We start from the raw sequence: 19,539 nt of genomic DNA on the forward strand, positions 1-19,539 counted from the left end.
TTTTGTTCTATTTAATGGGTTTTTAAGCCCCTTAAAAAACACCAAAATCGCATTTAACCCAATGCATTTTTCATTTCGCGTAAAGTGTTACTCAGAAAACTGAAAATAGGCTTTGACCACCAGGTATCATAATGAATTATGAATCTGACGCTCTTCTGGTGGAGAACAACAAATATACACCTTTTGTTTAAAAAAGATTGTATTTTCTGACGTTTCGCCTGTACGTACGACTAGGCTTCTTCAGAGAATAAAACAAACACAGTAGCGAAGCGAACCCACAAGCAGGGCAAAGAAATTGAGCGACGAAAAACAAAAGGGCGTAACAGCTAAAACACAGCGGGACATAATTTAATGGACAACATCGATCATGGGTCAAACGGCCAAACATGGGAAACAAAAGTCACGAATTGTTACGGGCGAAATTGCGGAACACGGGCGAAAGTACTTTTCCATCGTTCCGATTTAAAACATTCGGTAGCGAATTAATTTTATAATTTTCCACAACCAACCGTTTTGCCAAAATTGTTTCATGTTTTAATACTTTTGCTTCCTTCCAATTGATACGGTGGTTGGTGTCAAGCATGTGGGCACATAGGGCAGATTTATTGGGTTCCATATTGCGTATGGCTGCCTTGTGTTCTTTAATACGGGACGTTAAATTGCGTATTGAAATGGATGTCGATCTCACAGAATGCACCCCAACCAATAAAAATAAAAAAATAGCTGCAAAAATAGCGCTACTTAGTGGAAAAAATTATGGTTACTGGTCTGTCTGTATCCGCATGTAAAAAAAATCGCCAGTTAACAAAAGTTTGAACGCGCGTTACTCGGCCACCTTACGAGGTAGCGACATGATATTTGTACACGATATAGTTCATAGGCTGAAGTTTGTAACGATACCATATTCGGTTATGAATATGATTTGCGTATTATGACATAAGTTGCGAAAACAAGATTCGCTGGCAAAAATTTTGAAGCAGAGCAGGAACTTTCACAAAAAATGGAAAATGGGTAAATCTTAGGGGAGTCCCCACTGGTAGTTTTTGATCATAGCGCCCTTTATAACCGGTTCCTCCAATTCAGGGGTTCTTAACCTGGGGTCCATGAACCCCCAAGGGGTTCGAGAAGATGCATTAAGGGGTCCATGAAACGAAATACAATTATTCCGAAAATCCACGTATTTTCCTCTGTCCATAAGGTTTCGCTGACCTAATTTCGACATTTGCAATGTGTTTCTTGCAAAGGGGTCCATAGCTTTTCAAAGAATGTTTTAGGGGTTCGTGATCCAAAAAAGGTTAAGAAACACTGCTCTAAATATACCGGGTTGGCAGGGTTGGCCACGTACTAGCTGGGTTATAGGCAGTGTTAGTGGTTTTTGCAGTTTAGATAAGTAAATAATTTTTGTTTGTCAAGTGAATACCTATGAACTAGTATGTTTTTGGATTAGTCGTGCTTTATGTATTTTACTAACATTAATCCACGAAAACTTATACTGGATTCCTCTAAAAATTATGTATATACAGCCCACAGGTAAGGTTTATTACATCCATGGTTTTGTAGGGTGTAGTTGCTATCAATGCTACTGGTCCAGTACTAACTTGAAGGTGATGTTTCCAGCTCCAAGTTATCCAAGTAGGCTATTGATAGTTTTTTATCACTTTTATGCCTCTTACACTCTTTAATCACTCTCAAATATGTAGATATAATTTTTGCTTTTATTAGGAAAAGAAGCAAAAGAAGAAATGAAATCTGGACTAAAAATTCTCAAAGTTTCATTTTTTTGTGTAAGGACACCTTTTCAGCCCTCCTTCGCTTTCTCTGATGTGGCTTTTTTCCACAAGAGCTTGCTGGAGGTATTGTATGCACATTGTAAATATTTTTGCTGTTAAGATTGTGTTTCATGTATTTCAGAAAGCATTTTCCTCTTTCTTCCTTAGATAGTTTGCACCAATCTGAGTATGGTATTTCATGTTCTTTGTATTTTGGTCTTAAACTAAACGGTCCTAATTTTATTAATGCTTTTTCTGCTTCTGTGTAGTGGCACTTTACCACTCCATAAATCATTGTAACTAGTTCCGGGAGCTTCAATTGTTTCCGCTCAGATTTTATCTTTAAAACATGGTTTATGCTTTTTGCATAATTGTTGGACCATCCTAAGTCAACTTTTAACCTTGGTTCCCAAACTTTTTCTTTTAGAAGTGGCAAGAATCTGCAACTCAGATAGGTGTGAAGAGTTGATGGATATTTTTCCATAAATCCATGCCGCATTCTTGTTTTTTCTTCCTCGAACTCTATTTCATCATCGGATAAAAGTAAGTTAAACACTTCATCAATTATTTTGTTTCTTTTTGTATTATTTAGGCCAATTTTGTCGGACATGTAATGCTGTAAGTTTTGCTTTGAATGCCTTGTACACAAAACATGCACCGCATTTGGAAAAGCTTCCATGATGGCATGGTGCAAGGCCTTCTCGTCATCTGTTCCGAAGATAATGTTGTCGTTTTTTAATGCAAACTTTAGCGTTTGGAAAAATTCCAGGTAAGTTTGAGTGTCAGACCTTTTGTGGAGAAAAACTGGTCCAAGAAATAATGGATGCTTTTGGGTTGAATTCCGAGTTAATGAAAGATTTTGGTACACAGTTGTTGTAAGAAATGTTTTCCCTAAATTAAATGTTTTATCCACACACAGGACAGCTTTGGAATTACAGCGAAACCTATTTATGTCTAAAATTTGTTCTTCTGTATAACAAATTATTGAAATTGGGCGTCCCTTGTAATTTAAAACCTTCTGAACAAATTCATGTGTCTGGGCCATGTCAATTATTTTCATCACCTCCTGACTGTAATTGCTAGTTTTAATTGAAGTCGGGTCTTTTTGCTTTTTTAGATTGTACTTTGTATTATATATTTGCTGCAAATTCCTTGGCATTGATGTTAGATGATCTGTATTTTGCATTTTTTCATCGTATATATTTTTGGCAGTTTTCAGTGGAACTTCTTTGCGGAGTTGTTTTGCTATTTCCATGGGGTATTTGGAACGGTTGATTTCCTTTGTATTCAACCGGGTATAATGGTATCACTTCGTCATTTCCATAATATTCTAAAAACGATATTCTGCGCTTGTAGTTAGTATTATTGCAATGGAAGCCAATAAATTTGTTCAGTTTTATCAAGTTTGATTTCATTGGCTGTGGATCTAACTGGTGATATTTGTATTCGGGTGTGGTTTGTTTGGTGCACATTTTGTTTCTATATCGATACAGCTGCTTGAAACCATTCCTTTCAAAATAAGATGAGAAATAGGATTTTTTTTCCATGCTCCACAGTCATCCCAAAACTTGTTTTTGAACCCTAATTTCTTTCGCTGAATGTTTTCTGTGTTTTGTATGACAAAATAACAATTTTCTTTTTTTCCGAAAGGTATGCTTGTCCAGTTGTTTTGTTTGTCAAAAATTGTAGAACCTTATGGGTGGGCAGAAACTCATTGCATTCCAGTTTTCCTTCGTTAGTTTTTGAAATTGTTTCTTCAAAAGAATCAGATGTTGACTTTTTAAGATTTGAATTTTCCTCATTTGCTGTTAGATCACCAGGAGTAAAAGAGTCTTGATTTGCTTCATTTTCTGTTGAATCAAACCAAACTGATTTCGAATTTTCCTTTTTTATGCAATTGGGTAAAATGTTAAGACCAGATTTATTTTTATTTATTTTTGTCCATTATTTCTTCTGTTTCTGTTGTATCCGATTCTGAATTTTCTCTTTTGTTTGCAGTTGATGAAGTATGCGAAATGGTAAGATCAGATTTATTTTCATTTGTTGACTCTTCGGGATCTGGAATATCTGTAGTAGAATCGAAGCAAACAGAAGAAGGTGGTTCTGGTATAATTTTTTCTGACTGAGTTTTACAAGGAGATATTAAGTTTACTTTGCTTTCTGAACCTTCCTGTTTAATTGGTTTCAGACAGTATCCTGTTTTGGGGTTTACTTGCTCAGAATCTACATCATATTCTATTTCAAGATCGTATTGATTGACCACTACACAAAAATGATTTGGAGTCCAAATTTTTCCTTTTGTTTCTTGTGCAATTCTTGTCCACATTATATAAATTATTCCATTTGAACATTGACCAATTGGTGAGAATGTTAACATGGTATACACTTCATCCTCTGGTCCATTGCATTTGGGGTAAATGGAACGTATATCCATTGCTATTGCATCACAAAGTGCCATTATGGTCCAGGTAGAAGAGTAGCCACCATCTACAATACAGTCCTTAACGGACTCCCAGTATTCTGGAGATATGACTCATCACCTGCAAGTCCAACAGAAACTGCACTGAATAATCAGTTTCCATCTGGAGTTGTTCTTACTGCAACTTTGGATTTATAATTTGGCAAGTCTTTTATAATTTGGTAAGACAGAACATTTGAGTGATTATCCAAATTTATGCTGTTTATCGCCAACTGTTTGTTTGTAAATGTATGATTGAAGTTTTTCAGAAGCATATCCTCTCTCTGTGCTTTTTTGATGAATACATCTTTACTGAAACCACACTGAAAAATAAAAAAACTAAATAAATAACTCCCCTAAGATTGTCAAGATGTTGTTTTATGACCTTTTTCTGCACATCTGCCAAAGTGTATACTTGTTTATCATGCTATGCTAAAAGTCTTCACTTATTTTTTAGTGCATTCTGGTACTTTTCTTTAAAACTGTTATGTCTGCTGCTAACCTTTATGCTAATCCACTAAAATAGCTTACAGTGACAAACATGTGATTTTAAAACACAAATATCATGTTCTTACAGTGCCAAGTCTTCTAAGTGACTGTTTGAAATTGAACCCTCTACTGCTGTACAACACATTTGGCACAAAAATGCTTCCTGTGTCAGATCCTTCCAGTCATTCAGATCAACATTCTCACATTTCCAGTGAAACCATTTTTTGCAATTTTCACAATAAATGCAATCTGTTTGGCTTTTTTTTTACATTTCCCACAGGGCCAATATTTTCTTCAAGGCATTTTTATTTGCAAAAACCAATTTGTATGAACTAAAATAATTTACTGTAAAAAGATATCATGTCACTTTGAACCTGGTTTACAACAACCTACTAATATTTCCCTCCGGTTAACTAGCTGTTTAGTTCTTTTAGTACACTTTTTTTAGATGTTGTGTTGTTCATGTATTTATCAAATTTTGTTTCAATTTGCAAGACATTACATATTTGTTGCAAATGTCTCGTGTTTTTCTAAGGTACACTTTCAGATGCAGTGTTTTCAGTTACAGGTTTACAGATTTCTTTAAACTTTGGTTCTCCTATCAACTTGCAAGACATTACACAAGTTTTTTTACAGAATAGTAAAGGATAAAAATAGCAGTAATAGGGGTGCGTTTTCGTTTGTGTTGCGTGTATTTGCAGTAATACAAATTAACATTTTTCCTGGCATGTCTGTTTAATGCACTTGGCAAACCTCCAAAACCCACCAAATGCTGAAAGATGTACAAGACTTGGCCTTACTTTTATGAATGTTTTAATACATAACGGGCATAGAAACTGCATTTCACAATAAAGTTAAAAACATCGATAAACAATATATCACAATACTTTTGACTGAATGACAAGTAGGCTACTGCATTTTTTTCATAAAATGACTTGTCATGTTGTGGGATCCAAGTCTCTGATGATATGGCCTCTCTCAACACAACCTTCAGACAAAGTTCCCTGTTAACCCTGCCGACCCGGCATACCCTGCCCACCCGGCATACCTTGCCGACCCTGCCGACCCGGCATACCCTGCCGACCCGGCCAACCCTGCCGACCCGGCCAACCCTGCCGACCCGGCCAACCCTGTCAACCCGGACAGCCCTGCCAACCCGGTATATTTAGAGCAACCCCTCTATAACAGGCCTGGACACCGATCAAGCTCGTTTCAAAACTGGAGGCGGATATGTTTCAATCAACTGGTTTCTGTGGTCGTGCGGGACTTCTAGACAGTCTTTAGCGTGTTATTGCTTGGATAATCACATGAAATAGTTTTTGCCGTGTTATTGATAGGTTAATGCGTGTGAAACGTAGGAATTGCTGCATTAAGACAGCACATTGGGGGGTTTTGCAAAGGCTAACTGCTAAATTGTCAGTCCTAGAGGGTGTACAAACAGCCCCGGTGGGTCCCCAAGACAGTTGCAAGACATCTAATTCTTAATGAATTGTGTAGAGGAGGGTTGGTGGCTTCACTTAATCGCAAATGGAGGATACTTTCTGTGATTCATTTTTTCACAAAACAAACCTACACTTTTTTCTGCTTTTTTGGCCAAAATGATGGCCAACAGAGGGTCAAAATGCCCCCCCGGGGAGCAGTTAAAGTAGTTATTTCGATTATAAATTTGGCCAGAATTCCTAGGCAAGGGTCGGCACTAACAGAAAATCACAAATTGAACATACTTTCTGTGATTCATTTTTTCACAAAATCGACCTCAATATTTGGGTAGTTTTTCAGCTACATGTACAACAGCACCCTCTACCAATTTACTGCCTGACTAATAACCCTGAAAACCATAGTAAAACTGCCCCAAACACGCTGAAAATCGCCCTGGCAACAGCCTGTTCATCTGCGCTCATTCAACCAAAACACTGGCGCCCATGCATGACCCATTGCATTATTACACACAATTTTACTCTGTTACGCAGGACAGAGTTCGAGAAGGGCATTTCCCAACCGGGAAAGTCTTTTCCATAGAAATACAGAGATGCGGCCTATAGCAAGGGACAATATTCCAGACATTGATGTATGTGAAAGACACTAGCTGCAAGGTTATGAAAAAGTTTTGTCCTATGGCAGGTACCGCCCAGTATTTGCAGGGTGCCTCTAAAATACCATTGTAGGCATCGTAGGCATTGAGCCTAGGCATTGTAGGCATGCCTTTAAGACTCTATGCGTACAATGCCTAGACTCAATGCCTACGATGCCTATAAGACTCTACGCGTACAATGCCTAGACCCAATGCCTACGATGCCTAGACTCAATGCCTACGATGCCTACAATGCCTACGATGGCTACAATGGGTTTTTAGAGGGACCGGTATTTGCATGTGTCCCTAAAAGTTCATTCCATCCACCACCAGCATAGCATACCTAGAACCACAAAAAAGCCATGTCAGGCCAAAGAAATGCTGTAGTTGATGAACTCAATGAATTCACAAAACAGGACAAATTACCTGGTGACATGAATGATTTGGTTGAAGCTTTAAACGTACATTCCTTTTCTGTTTCTACAATTTCATTTGAAAGAGATGATTCTGTCATTATCCAGTCAAAAAAATTTGTAGCTGGCATACCTTCATTTGTCATCAAAGTTTTCAAGAATTTTGTGCATGAATGTTTCCACCTTGGCATAAAAATTTCTATTCCATCTTTGGCTAGCAACAAAATTTTCACATTGGACAGATGGTCAACAATACAAGAGGCAGTTAATTACCTAAGCAATGTCGAGGAAAGTTATTTAAGCAAAGTTTTCACTGAATACAGAAATTCAATGGCAGCAGTCAGTTGGTAAAATGTGTTTCGCTGAGGCATTTGTCAGAGCATTTGAATATTTTTCTTGAGGACACTATTTAAAGCTGAGGAAAGTTCTTTAGTTACTCAGTCAAAGCTGAATTATGTTTCTGTGTATCCTCGACCTATTGAGCGCCAAAATGTGCAAACCTGTTTCAGGGTATATTGTGATGAGACTAAATTCGCATTGGAAACTCAGTGCAGTCGCTGATTGTGATAATGCAGACACCATTAAGTTTCTCAACATGTTTGTCGAATTCCGGAATGTAGTCAAATTTCAGAAAGCATGGTGTTAACGTCCGGTTCAGAGATCCAAAAAAAGCAGTGATGAGTTCATGTGATGACAATAGGTTGCATGAATTGGCAAAGCTTACGGAATTTGCGAGAAACATGAGTTCTTTTAGTAAAGTCAGGGTAAAGCAAATGTCTGGTTATACTTCGTCTGCTTTTTATCATACATGTCAAGGTCGTATTTCTATTGCAAAATTTCTTTGGCAATCAACACATGACTTTGTCATGCTTGGACAATTTTCTACTGACCCACAAAAAAAAAGCTAAACATTGCAGCGCAATGTTAATATGCCATCAATTGGGGCTCTTTCCATTGGACACAGATACTTGTTGTGCAGCTACAAATTGTCTGCTTCAGATATTGAATTGTTTGACAGTTTGGCAGAAAAAGAATCAGTTGTACCATTTTATGAAATCCAAGCCATGGTGTACATTTCTGGATACATTGTTGGAAAAGATGACTTCAATCTGGATGATACCTACAGGTATTATGAAAAATATGGTTCATACACACAGCGTTTAAACAGAGGTGGCCTCCAAATACCCAATGATATGGCATGTTAATGGTCTATAGTTTGTTATTTGATGTTTTCACGAGTTAAACCAAAAGTCTACAGAAAATCACTTAGCAGTATTTTTGAAATTGTCTGTGACTACTACGTATTCAAATTGAAAGCAGATCACTGTGACATACTCAGCAATAACACGCCAAAAACTGTCTAGAAGTCTTGCACGACCGCACAAACCAGTTGAAACACACCCGCCTCCAGTTTTGAAACGAGCGCGACCGGTGTCCAGGCCTGTTATAGAGGGCGCTATGTTTTTGATCCATATTTGGAAGTGACGCAAATGACGCACGCAAAAATAGTCGCACAAAAACGATTTTCGTTGGACTTCCCACGGGGATGGACATAATGCTGTATGATCGACTTACGTGGACATAAATCACGACATGCGCGCGTTTTATTGCCATTTACCTGCACGGTACTAAAAATATGGGGTTTGCTCAATTGCGCCGCGCAGCGTTAAAGTCTAAGGTTGTTTGCGCGACGGTGCAAACAGGGTCATAAACAAGTTCAAAGGTTTTTTTTACTTTCTTGAGCGTCGGAGTGGAACTATTTTTTAACAGTAGTAGGTTGTACTATATTTGATGGGCTGACAGTGAAGAAGTAGATTTAGTTGTGGTGGCGAAAGAGTTGCATATTACTTCAGCAAACAGACAGCAAGGCGAGAAGGAACATAAATATCATGATGCAGGCTGTTGGAGAAATGAGGAAACGGGGTCATAATTTCACAGAGTAGGTTATTCAACGCAGTAATGCTTTATGTAATGGCATGATTGGCAGGATCGCCCCACGCAGCTCCTTACTTGGCTATCACAGCTACTGTATCGAGATCATAAGGTTTACATGCTTCGCAGACCAGGCATTCGCCCTATCTGGAACAATCACTTTTTCCTGACAAGGCATTGCAATAAATCAAACAATACATTGTAATAAACATAATTTTGATTTAAAACAGTAATTTCTTAATCTTTTGTTTTTTCGCTGTTCCTCGTTCGCATTTTTGTTTTCTTTTACTCTTTCGCATTTTGTTGTTGTATAAACGAATTTATTTACTTGTGTAAGCTGCATACAGATGGCCACTCTTTCGACCTATAAGGTCCATTGAGACCTATACGGACAATTCATATTATTGGTTCCACTTATCGTATTTAAATAAATGCTTGTCGTAGTTATTTATACGTTCGCTATTATTCAAAACCTCACAGTACTGCTTACCCTATGTACTTCGTCAACACTTTTTTGAGCGTCAGCAAGATTTACGATGAAGCAACAACTGCAACCTGCAGCTAAACTTGACCACCTCCAAATTATCCCATAATTTTTGGACAGTCCTCGGGGCGACCAATTCTGCCGAAAAGGCAGGAAACATACGATGAATCGAGTTGGCAATTTGTGTTTTGGTGTGATTTGCTTTGGTCAGCACGGCGGGGGCCACCCCACGTTATACACGGCTTGTCTCAACCCACCACCTCCCAGAGCAACTGGCTGTGATCGATTCTACGAAGGATTGTGAGTTTTCGTGAGGAAATCTCCCTTACGTGACTTAAATTCTGGTCTCCGAATGGAGGTGTGGGTTCGAATCCCACTTCTGACACCATGTATTGTCATAATCGGTACAAGAGCCTCCATTAGCATTGGTCGCGCTTATATAGTAGCCTACATCTGACGTCACGAGTACTGGGGCGTTAAAGCCAGTGAAGCATTACGACTCGATAACCTCTATGTTGGTTTTATCGGTGTCTTAATATTTTTATGTTGCGTAATTTTGCGTGCAAAAAAAGTGATGGATTGCTTGCTTGCATGCGGATTGGTAAGTTTCCAAACAGCTATAGTGGTCCGGTGGTTTAAAAAAATCTTATAAATGAAACACATTGGTCAAAACGAATTATTGATAACATTATGGGAAAATGTATTTTCTGGGTTAAAATCCATTGACTTTTGTGTGAGACAAATATATTTCGCTAAAAGCATCTTCAGTGTTTGTAAAAAACAACGCGTAATAGGAGTAAAAACACACCTACTAAAAGCTCATCTCTGTCTTAAGGACACTCTGCCTGCAACACAACCCTTCTCCCAAGTAACTACCAGGACACGTATAGCAATAGATAAGAACACGCGGATAAAATATAAGATCACTAAATAGCTAAATAAACCCAATTTGAAAGGTTTAATAACGCGGTGTATGATATCCGATGTTAGAGGAAAGTAATACCTACTGCTGAACTATTTGTGATAAAATGAATTTTTGTAAACAAAGACTCTTACTTCATGCTGAGCATTTCGTATATTCAACGCATTTTTCACAATACAACAATTGTTAGCCACACATTTCAATATAAGTATTAACATTCTTACTAAAGTAGGTGATGAAAATTCACCGAATATTTTTCCACATTTCAGCATAGAAATTGGACTAAAGTAAGTTTAGTGTGATACTGTTATTCCAGTGTTACAATAAAAGAGAGATTAATCATGTTCTAATCAAGTGTTAAGGTTTAAGTTTCCACACATACTCGATGAATGGCATTTTCATGTGTACAAATTTAAAGGGAATTAGGAAATGGATCCGGCAAACCATCATCGACATGAGGTTGAGAAAATGTCTTCATTGATTTGGAAACCGGACCAAGCATTGGATCGTAGGCAATTGAACGATCCTGTGGTCCCCATTTAGCGTTTGGTTTGATCAGCTTTAATGAAAAAATACTTTAGTATGTGTAGAAATTAATGCTGTATAAGCAAATGACATACAGCACTGCTATAATCAATATACCTACATCCAGTTTATTTCTAACTGTAAAACATTTGGAAAAGCATATAAGATACAGCCTACACTTCACAACGCCGATGGTTGCATTCTTACCGCTTTTATATCCTCTCCCTTGTATGCAGCCCACGCAATTCTACCAATCATGTAAAGAGGCACCACCACCACTACAGTTGCACTCATGCATAAACCAAGGTCGTCTGCCCATTTCGGATAAGGTTTACCGTCCAACGTTATGGGAGAGTAATTCACGGCCGAATAGATCGTCACAAACTGCACAATAATAGTCACGCTCGAATAATATTGTTACACAAAAAATTATGCACAACTTGTCTGGACACGTACAAGCAGCATAGCAGGTGTGATAATCATCCAGTTGATCTTAAAATACCAGTTGGGTTCGAAGCCAATCATCAACTTGATGTCACTGACGAGCCTCCATTAGTATGTGAACCACATTCCTGCAAAGCGGATTGTTTTACATTTTGTGGAAACATACTATACGTATGCGTTTGAAAATAAGCATCTCACCATAACCGTGATTAACCACCACACAGAGAATGATGGACACGAGCAACAGGCCGTAGTACGCCGAGTACCAATTGTACAAGTTGAACCAATAAAATCCACCCTGGTAAGCAAGCACTAGATATTAGGATTGCGTCATTAAAAAATCACGTGACGTATTGACCAGGTCTACTCAAACTATGCAAAAATAGAGTCGCCTAGAAACGTCTTTTGTAAGATTAAGTCGCAAAACAAAAAAATTGAGAAGCTCTTTACAGAAAACTGATGGAACTTGCCTCTGTGACGATGATCAAACCCATCAGGAAACAAAACTGCAGAAAACACCAGTAAAGATTTCCTTGTGGTTGCGAAGTTTTTTTGGAAATTCGTCGCTTAGACCTGTGATGATTGTCTCCACCATCGCAAACTAGTTGGGCAACAAAATAATAATTTTCAGTTGATTTTGTTAAAATGAACCATGGATAATGCTTTCACGTACAGTGCCTAAGTAAGTTACACTAAGGATAGTAGATACCTTTGTACGACGCACACAACGCCATCAGTTTATCTTATTTAAAAGTCGGTAGAAAAAGAGGCAAATATTTAACACTAGAATAATTATGTAGAGTGTGCTTTAATACAGAGCAGCCCTGCTCGGACAATTTCTCTAAAATAACCACAGTAAGCGACATATTTTTATTGTTGCAATTACCTGACTGTCTAAGCCAAGCGTGACCAACATGAAGAAAAACAGAATTGACCACAGTTGTGGTGCAGGAAGCAAGGAAACAGCTTCTGGATAAACCACAAAAGCCAATCCTGGACCTAAGAACGCATGTTAGGATTTCGAGTAAATTTTATTTGTAAATGTGTAAACACTGAAAAGTTTACTTTGCTAATGTATATATTTATGTGTAAATCGCTTGAAACGTCGACTTACATCGATTCAGGCCAGTCAGTGTAATTTTTTTTCTTAAAGCCTTGCACATGTCACGTGATTTATCGTATATATCGCAGGGCATTTGCATTTACCAATTTCTACTATATCTATTTTATCGCTGATAAAATTTGCTGTATTGTCTTTCAAGCCATTATTCAGTTTGTACTTAAAAATCAACTGGATTTGACCCAAAGACATGGAAACTTACAGACCACTTGGCTATAAGCCAGCAGGGCCTGCAATTTAAAACTCATTGCACAAGCGTTGAGAAGGCATCAGTCATGCATACCTGAGGTGGCGACATCCTTTACGTCTAGGCCAAGTTTGAAAGCCATGTGCCCAATCACAGAAAAAATGACAAATCCAGCAAAAATGCTCGTTGCGCAGTTGCCAATAGCAACAATTAACGTATCTCTGTTAAAACAAAATTAGAAAATTAACAAAGATAATAGGACAACATAATGGTGTTATTTTACCTGTAGATGTTGTTGTCGAACTTATTGTAGGAAGCAAAAGTCAACAGACCACCGAAGGATATTCCGAGAGAATAAAAGATCTGAGTTGCTGCCGCCGACCATACCTGTATCAGATTGGCAACAAAGTGGTTACGTTTATGTAGAATTTCAAAACTGCTACGAAGAAATTTTTGATGAACCACAGAGCAATTTGAACAAATTGTACTGAATTTCAAATTGCTTAAAATATTTTTTTTTAAATCTTCTTTAGCTGTTTCTTGGTTCATTTCACCATTTTGACCATTCACTTGATAAAATAGGGCCCTTCAGTGCCTAAAAAGGGCCCTTACGTTTGTCCGAGACCAAAGATGGCCATCACCGATTTGGGTGGGCCACAAGCCGTAATCGAAATATATTGGGGCCACGAATTAAAAGTTTGGCAACCACTGCCTCATGAGAAGCTATATCGTTATGCAAAAACTTTACATTGGAGTCTAGAAGTCTGTCCCACTGCGGTCGAACGTAAAAGATGATTCCATCTGCAGCGCCATCTAGTAGACTGCCTCTTATGAGCAGAACGACGAGGATGATGTAAGGGAATGTGGCGGTGAAGTAGACGACCTAAAATTTGTGCATTAGATTCTGATTTTGTTGCAGAGACGTTAAAATGAGCACTTATCTAGTTACACACATGGAGTATATACTGTGAATACTTTCGACAGCAAAGTATAGAAAGAATTTAACCAAAACCACTCTTAAAAAATACCAATAATGTTTATCACACTTGACATCTGCAGTTTATTTCCATCAAAAAACAAGGATCACTGTATATTAACATTGCACTAAAAGCCAAGAACTGAATTTAAATTTCTGTTATACCTTTCCTGACGACTTGACGCCTTTGAGCAAGCAGAAAAACACAACCAGCCAAGAGAGAAGCAAGCACAAGCACAAATCCCACAACACTGCTCCAGGATCAATCAATACCAGTGCTCCGATTAATGCGAAGAACACGGTTTCTGAATAATTGTATAGTTTTACGAATATATGTGCAAAAAAGTCATTTGGAGAGCCGCAGACAGGGTGTGTTTACGACTATATATATAGTAGAATGTGACCCTCGGTTAAGCATTGTTTCATGTAGCTGCTGACATTAATCCAAAACAATTCGCTTTGTAGAATTAAGTTTACGACAAAAATGTTTTAAATTTCGGGTAGTAAGGTTCACAGGCTTCAAAGCCAAATTTCAGGTAGTTTTGTTTTATCGCAAGGAAGATATACTGATTTAACCGTTGCTCACTTCCAATATTCTTCGCTCGGGCTGATTCGTTTCACGGCTGCTGTGGTTGCATTCATCATCTACAAAGATAATTTTAATTAAAAAAATTATTTTTATCGTTTATTTAAAAAAAATAACATTACGCGGGATAACATTTACACGACATTAAGGCAAATATTTTTTCTGGGTTAAAATCTATTGCCTTCCGTTTGAGACAAACACATTATGCTATAAAGCATCTTCAGTGTCTTATTCAAATATATTTAGAAAATCAATTCAAAGTTAACATTTACACGATACATTTGGGGAAATACATAACTATGATGTGGTGTGAAAAGTTGAGTTTCTTGACATAAAGCACTGACAGAGTGATGATCTATTCCTTGCTGGGAGCTTTGTTGAAAATTCAATTGGTTTGTAAATCTTGGGTATTGGGATATCAAAGCATTGTTTGGTTGTCTGACTGACAATGATTGAGTAAAATGTTGGTTTGGAAGTTGGTCGTCAGCAAAACCACCCTGATACATTGTGGCAGGCTGCAACAACATCGGCATACAATAAATACTCTTAATAACACGAGCTAGTTTTTGTTGGTGCCTTGTAAAACATAAAATACTTTCTAGAAAAAAAGGCTTTCTAAATCCCCAAAAAGAGCATTTAGTGCCATTATTTCCACACATCAAAAGGTTTACTTTGTAAGCAATGTGGAGCCAATAATATGAATTGTGTATAAGCTGCAGACAGATGGCCACTGTAAGCTGCAGACCGATAGTTTACTTTGTACTTAAAATGCTGAGAGAGACTAAAATTTTAACATGTCTTTATCAAGAACCAGGGGCAAACAATTTTAAAAGTCCAGAAAAGTTCAAGTCTTCCCATATATACCTGATGTGTATGATCATGGTGCTGGTTGGAACTGTCCCTATGCAAATTGTGATTCATTCAACTAGTGCTCAATAACCATCACAACAGAACAACCATGTTTGATGGATTTCAATTAAAAAAAAACTGTTGAAAAAATCATAGAAGTTTTATAAAATCCTGAATTAAAACCATTATTTTAATAGTTCAGGTATATTAGATAGGCCTACAACTTATAATATAGACAAGGTAATACAAGCAACTGCAACAAAAAGTGAAGTAGGTGACGCTACTCTTTCTTACATGCTAAGTGTTAGTCGTAGAGTTCACCCATCAACCTCACTTTTAGTTTATTGTCTTTGAATCCTAATGGAATATCCAACTAAATCTTCTGAACTTCTTAAATTTTTCAGTTTACCAAATCATATGTACTTTATTCTTGCCAAGTGCCTTTTGACACGAACGAGGCAGTCAGAATCACTTTTCTCTTGTTACATATCAGTTTACATGGCAAGCATATTGAATGAATGCCTGGCAGAGCACTTAAAAAAGTGAACAATTGTCAGAGAAAATTACAAAGCCCAGAAGTGTTTGAACTAAATACTGCTTTTAAGCTAGAGTTGGATGGTCAGGTTAATAAAAATATTTTGTTGAAATAATGCAATAAAAATTAAAAAGATTTGTCGGTAAGTAGGTATTCAATGTCCCAATATGTTTAAACTTCAGTTTTGGTGATACGAAATTAATTGCTTTAACTAAGTATTACCAATTACTTCAACTTAGCAGTATACAATTTAGCATTGCCAACCACATTACTTTAGAGTTACCTACAATAACTTGGTAAAGTTGGTATTATATCATCATAGCATTCGTAAACAATGCACTGACATTAACACACACACACGCACTTAACATTATAAACTGCAATGAATCAAGCATTACCAAGTTGGTAATACCAACTGCACCAACCTAACAAAACTTCAAACGCACATAACTCTGCTGTTTCTCAATGGATTCCAATAATGTTTTTGGCAAGATTCATATATTGACACAAAATTTATGGAAATGTAAAAAGAAATATTAATTTCGAACGAATTTTGTAACGTATATTAATAAGCATGGTCATAAATCCGCCATAACTTTTTTCATAGGTCGACAGGAAAGATAATTCTACCACTGTTGGAAAGCTCTTTAAAATCCCTTTACAGCGATACTTAACTTGTGCGCGATTTCTTGGGGGAAATATGTTTCTCGACCGAATATTAAATATTACCGTCATACCAAAAATCAGTCTTTTGCTTGTAACTTTGGCTACAGTTCGACAGGAAAGACAATTCTACTACCATTGCAAAGCTTGCACAAATACCTTTCCAACGACACCAAACTTGTCTTCTCATTCACGGGGGCTATATGTTTACCGGGCGAATATTGTTCATAACCTCGCCCCCAAAAAAACAGTTTTTCGCTCATAACTTTTTTTCTAGCCACAGCAGGAAAAATAATTTCACCACCATTGCAAAGCTCATTGAAAAACCTTTCCAACGATACCAAACTTGTCTTCTCATTAGTGGGGGAAATATGTTTACCGACCGAATATTAATTATGACCGTCATAAAAAAATCAATCTTTCACTTGTAACTTTGGCTACAGTTCGACAGGAGAGACAATTCTACTACCATTGCAAAGCTTACACAAATACCTTTCCAACAATACCAAACTTGTCTTTTCATTCGTGGAGGAAATATGTTTACCGGGCGAATATTTTTCATAACCTCGCCCCCAAAAAAACAGTTTTTCGCTCATAACTTTTTGTCTAGCCACAGCAGGAAAAATAATTTCACCATCATTGCAAAGCTCATTGAAAAACCTTTCCAACGATACCAAACTTGTCTTCTCATTAGTGGGGGAAATATGTTTACCGACCGAATATTAATTATGACCGTCATAAAAAAATCAATCTTTCACTTGTAACTTTGGCTACAAGACAATTCTACCACCATTGCAAAGCTTGCACAATATTTTGTGTATTATAATCATACCATTCCCAACGTAAAATGAGATATCCACATCCTTCACTCAACAGTCCGCAAGATTCTTCGTTTGTCAGAATTATAATTAAGGTTATTTTATTTATTATATTTCAGAATATTTCAAAAGATATTTGCTCAAAGCTTCAACAAAGAGTTTTGTTGTAATTTCACCTGAAGCACACCGTGACAGGTCACCGGAAGTGCTTTGGATCGTTCGCTGTTCGTTACTGCTTCGTTTTTTCTTTCGCGTGGGGCCTTTAAAACAGTGAGTAATTATCAGTATTAAGATGTTATCGATCTGTTTTTCTTCTATTATATTTTTACCTGCATATCGTTGAGGCCTGGATTGAGCTGGTGAACAAGGTTCCTGTGAAGCTGTTTTGTGTGTGATGCGTGGTGCTGGTGGTGAAGGTTTTTGTGTGTTGCGTGGTGCTGGAGGTTTTTGTGAGTTACGTAGTGCTGGTGGTGAAGGTTTTTGTGTGTTGCGTGGTGCTGGTGGTGAAGGTTTTTGTGTGTTACGTAGTGCTGGTGGTGAAGGTTTTTGTGTGTTGCGTGGTGCTGGTGGTGAAGGTGAAGGTTTTTGTGTGTTACGTAGTGCTGGTGGTGAAGGTTTTTGTGTGTTGCGTGGTGCTGGTGGTGAAGGTTTTTGTGTGTTACGTAGTGCTGGTGGTGAAGGTTTTTGTGTGTTGCGTGGTGCTGGAGGTTTTTGTGAGTTACGTAGTGCTGGTGGTGAAGGTTTTTGTGTGTTGCGTGGTGCTGGTGGTGAAGGTTTTTGTGTGTTACGTAGTGCTGGTGGTGAAGGTTTTTGTGTGTTGCGTGGTGCTGGTGGTGAAGGTTTTTGTGTGTTACGTAGTGCTGGTGGTAAAGGTTTTTGTGTGTTGCGTGGTGCTGATGGGAGAGTAGTGACTTTTCCACGTCGTGGCCGAGATTTGTTATTCGGTGGTAGTGTTTGTGACGGTGCTTGACATTTTCTAAATCGGCCGAATTTAGCCTTTGTAGCTTCTCCCTCTTCGATGTTTCTTTGACGCTCTTGCGTTGCAGAAATGCGGAGTGACCTCGTTTCCGCAGCCCCTCCTCGCATGCGAGTATATGGGATCGTTTTTGGCCCCTGTATACAAACATATGCAACACATCCGCCACTTGTACGCGACAGTACACACAAAACAAGATCACTTACCAGGGAAGAATTCTTTTTAATTTCAGCAAACAAAGGAAGGAAGCCACGATCACTTTTCTAAACAATACCAAGAGTTGTACAAACATTTTAGATCAATATTTAAACACACCGCGACTCACCACATTCGGCACATCTTCATGTTTCTCTGTTCCTCCATTTTTCTCAACCTCTGGTATCGTAGGTCTTTTAAGTTCCACTGGTGTCGCTTGAAACCCTAAAGCCGGGAACTCGTACAATGCCTCTTTTAACTTTCTCCTCCACCTGCGAAAGAAACAGTTTTGAACCTTCCTCTGTTAAGTGAATACCATCCTTTGCAAGAAAATGCATTGGAACCGCAGTTTCTATGAACGTAAAGTTCATTTCCGCGGCGATTTGTTTCAGTTTCCTGTTCAAATCACCGACGCAAAACCCTCGTCTTCCAGCAAGTGGCAATATACCACAGTGGTAAACCTGTAAAATACAGATAAATAGTTAAAACCAAAATCAACCCATCAATATGTTTTATATACTTATCCACTTTCCCCATACGTCTTTTTTAAAGTTTATACTTATCCTTGTAGTTACCATAACCGATATTTCATATTTCCCCCAAGAAATCGCGCACAAGTTAGGTATCGCTGTAAAGGGATTTTAAAGAGCTTTCCAACAGTGGTAGAATTATCTTTCCTGTCGACCTATGAAAAAAGTTATAGCGGATTTATGACCATGCTTATTAATATACGTTACACAATTCGTTCGAAATTAATATTTCGTTTTACATTTCTATAAATTTTGTGTCAATATATGAACCTTGCTAAAAAAATTATTGGAATCCATTGAGAAACAGCAGAGTTATGTGCGTTTGAAGTTTTGTCGACTGGAAAAAAAGTTTTGTCGACTAGCGTCTCTTTGGTCAAAAACAACCATGGTATTTAGGATAGAAAAGAGGAACTAAATGGAAAACTTTCACAAAAAATGGAAAAAGGGTTAATCTTGGGAAATTCCCCACTGGTACTTTTCGATCCATATTTGGAAGTGACGCAAAAATAGTCGCACAAAAACAATTTTCGTTCGACTTCCCTCGGGGGTGGACATAATGCTGTATGGGTGACTTACGTGGACATAAGTCACGACGTG

General features: G+C 37.8%; 1 long non-coding RNA gene and 3 pseudogenes across 9 annotated transcripts; 3 read left to right on the forward strand and 1 right to left on the reverse strand.

Moving 5' to 3' along the window:
* The first annotated feature begins 1,114 nt into the window (after positions 1-1,114).
* Positions 1,115-5,174, forward strand: LOC145908376 (uncharacterized). 8 transcript variants are annotated; one of them, XR_014402987.1, is made up of 5 exons: positions 1,115-1,632; positions 1,723-1,853; positions 2,197-2,312; positions 3,768-3,866; positions 3,958-5,174. It is a non-coding gene; the product is annotated as an uncharacterized LOC145908376 (long non-coding RNA). The 8 variants fall into 8 exon arrangements; XR_014402985.1 differs by having other exon boundaries at positions 2,197-4,390; positions 4,805-5,174; XR_014402988.1 differs by having other exon boundaries at positions 2,197-4,182; positions 4,238-5,174.
* On the forward strand, positions 4,229-7,600 carry LOC145909527 (uncharacterized; annotated as a pseudogene).
* Positions 7,601-7,602: 2 nt separating this feature from the next.
* On the forward strand, positions 7,603-9,130 carry LOC145909528 (uncharacterized; annotated as a pseudogene).
* Positions 9,131-10,677: 1,547 nt separating this feature from the next.
* On the reverse strand, positions 10,678-14,666 carry LOC145908343 (sodium-dependent proline transporter-like; annotated as a pseudogene). The gene is made up of 11 exons (XR_014402980.1): positions 14,377-14,666; positions 13,956-14,095; positions 13,563-13,697; positions 13,098-13,201; positions 12,911-13,035; positions 12,394-12,506; positions 11,978-12,108; positions 11,706-11,805; positions 11,520-11,635; positions 11,271-11,447; positions 10,678-11,097 (listed from the first exon to the last, which is right to left on the reverse strand). The product of XR_014402980.1 is annotated as a sodium-dependent proline transporter-like (transcript).
* Between the last annotated feature and the right edge of the window lie 4,873 nt (positions 14,667-19,539).

This window comes from Ascidia mentula, chromosome 7 (assembly GCF_947561715.1).
Source record: "Ascidia mentula chromosome 7, kaAscMent1.1, whole genome shotgun sequence".
Lineage (NCBI taxonomy): Eukaryota > Metazoa > Chordata > Ascidiacea > Phlebobranchia > Ascidiidae > Ascidia > Ascidia mentula.